The sequence below is a fragment of the Mastomys coucha genome, unplaced genomic scaffold, assembly GCF_008632895.1.
Source record: "Mastomys coucha isolate ucsf_1 unplaced genomic scaffold, UCSF_Mcou_1 pScaffold6, whole genome shotgun sequence".
In the NCBI taxonomy this organism is placed as follows: domain Eukaryota; kingdom Metazoa; phylum Chordata; class Mammalia; order Rodentia; family Muridae; genus Mastomys; species Mastomys coucha.
In genome coordinates this window covers 59,496,267-59,498,820 of record NW_022196912.1, presented here as the reverse complement: position 1 = coordinate 59,498,820, position 2,554 = coordinate 59,496,267, and the positions used below count along the sequence as shown (strand labels likewise).

At 43.7% G+C, this 2,554-nt stretch overlaps 1 long non-coding RNA gene across 1 annotated transcript in view; it reads left to right on the top strand.

Annotated features, from left to right (window-relative positions):
• Positions 1-1,097: 1,097 nt before the first annotated feature.
• LOC116080834 overlaps positions 1,098-2,554 on the top strand; it is a 24,566-nt gene continuing 23,109 nt past the window's right edge. Inside the window, exons 1-2 of the long non-coding RNA XR_004114634.1 lie at positions 1,098-1,211; positions 1,567-1,735. This is a non-coding gene — a long non-coding RNA (uncharacterized LOC116080834). The remainder of the gene's footprint in view (positions 1,212-1,566; positions 1,736-2,554) is intronic.

Here is a 2,554-nt window from a genome sequence, read left to right as displayed (position 1 = left end):
CTAGTGCTAAACTCCAAAGTGAATTTATCATATTGGGTTATGGTAATAGTTATCCCTGCAATTCCAGTACCAGCACCTATGGCTATCCCCACAGTGACCAGGAATGGCACAACTTGAACTGTCCTTTTATGTTGGACAGCTATCATATCTATAACAGGGATTGGCAGAAGACCATTTCCCTGGATTACTCTTATTTCAGGGAAAAGTAGTACCAATGTGCAAACTCCTGACCAGCTAGTGGGTTGGTGATGCTATACCTGAGTGGTACTAAAAAGCCTTGCCCCAACTGCTCGCCTGAGCCTTGTGTGCACCACAGCCCTGCCCATCACTCTGTCAGTGGTGCTGCAGCCCTGTGCAACCTGGGCACATACAATGTAATCCTGGCTCCTTGTGACTTGTGCTCTTCAAGCTGTGCATGCGTCCCATGCTGCCAGATGGGGAGTGTGTGCCTTGGTGCCTCAACTGCACATGCACGCGTGCCTGTCTCTTGCTTCACAGACTACCCATTCAACTTTCCTGCCAGCTCAGTTCGTGTCACAGGCTTGAACTTGCCTGGACAAACTCACTATCTGTCACTATGATCTTATGCCACCACAGCCAGTTTTCTTATTCCTTTAGACTCTGGTCCTCCACACCAACTCTAAGCCAAGTGTTTCTCTAATAATACAAAGCCAAATACAAAATGTGTTTTTTTTAAATGCTATACAACCTGTCTTGAAAATAATGATTTTTTTGCTACTGCTATTAAATTATGGTGTGCTCTATTCAGATATAACCAATCGATATAAACCCTCAATCTTGTCAGAAGTCTGCTAATTATTATTATATTTAAGTTTATAACAGACAGAATCTCTCAAAGTTTAACAGTTTACCCCATAAGGTCTCAGAACATTTGGACACAGCTAAAGACACAGCCTGGATTGTGTTATGATAACCACTGAGAAATAGCAGACAAAACTGGATACCTTGAGTATCAAATGACTTATATTCTCTAAATCAAGGTAAGTCATTTCTCATGTCACATGTATCCATTCCACAGAGAAAAAGGCTTCTGGGATTGAAAGCCAGACTGACTCAACTCAAGTTGCCATGGAGACCACAGGAAACTGTTAGCTCGTGGACTATAGGTGAACTCTGTCAGTTTTTAATTGATATATGACTGCTGGATTGTGGTTTATTTCCCAGATTTTCTGACTACTTTGACAGCTAAGGTAACAGTAGCTCGACAGCTAGAAAACAGACATCTAAACTCAGTTTCTAGCAACCCTGTCAGAAGTAAGCTTTCAAAGATGTAATCTGTTTCTTCCTTACCTAAACTTGGTTTCCACTGATTAAATGCGTATACTGATCAATAATAGCCTAAAGTTCCCACTTACTACCTATTCCAGACGATGGGATTCCCCTGGGTTTCAAATGCACATCTAAGAATTTTTTTTCTTTCTCTCAAACTTACTTAATCTTATTCTCTACCTATAATGTGTGTGTGTGTGTGTGTGTGTGTGTGTGTGTGTGTGTGTGTGTGTGTGTTTCAGCATCTTGTAAAGTCAAGTCGCTTACTCCATCCAGGACAGCTCCAGAGAAGCCACCTCAAGATGCTCCAACCTCCTCTCACAGACACAGATGCTTCTACTGGACTTGTTCCTTCTGATCTACCCACAAACAGTTCTTATATCCTGGACAACAAGGAAGCAGCCAACTTTCCTAAGACTGGACCAACATCTTCATACCCACTTTCGTAGGTTTCCAAGAGACATGTTGCCCCAAAGTCAGCAGGAAATAGTTAAAGATCACAATGACCCTATACCTGCTCCGCCATCTCCTCCTTCTAATTTTTTTCCTTCTTAATTAAACTAAGATGGGGGAATGTTAGCATTTTGTATAAGTTCTGCCCCACGGTTACCTGGCAACAGTCTGGCATGCCTGACTCACTATGAAAGGAGTTGCTTGCCTCCTCTCTCTCTCTTGTGCCTGATCTTGCCTTCCTGCTTCTTCTCTCTCCCCATTCCCTTCCCAGCTCTCTCTCCATGTGCTCATGGTTGTTGTCTACTTCTCTATTCCCCCTTCCTCTCTCTGCCTTTACTACCCTCTTAACTTCCTTCCCCATGCCCTGAATAAACTCTATTCTATACTATACTGCTGTGTGGCTGGTCCCTCAGGAAAAAGGAATGCCTGAGCAGGGGCCCTCTGAGGCACCATCTCCTCTTCTTCCTGACTATACCTCCACCAAACATATCCCCACTCTCTCTATCATTTTTTTATTAGATAATTTCTTTATTTACATGTAAATTTCTCCTTTCCCAGTTCCCCCCCCAAAACAAAGAAACAAACGAAAACAATAAAAACAATCTCCTGTTGCCTCCCCCTCCCCATGCCTGTCACCCCATCCTCTCCCACTTATTGGCCCTGGCATTCCCTTACACTGGGGCACAGAATCTTCAGAGAGCCGAGGTCCTCTCCTCCTATTGATGGTCGAATTTGCAATCCTGTACTGTACACATGCTGCCAGAACAATCAGACCCCTCCATGTGCAGTCCTTGGTTGGTGGTTGAGACCC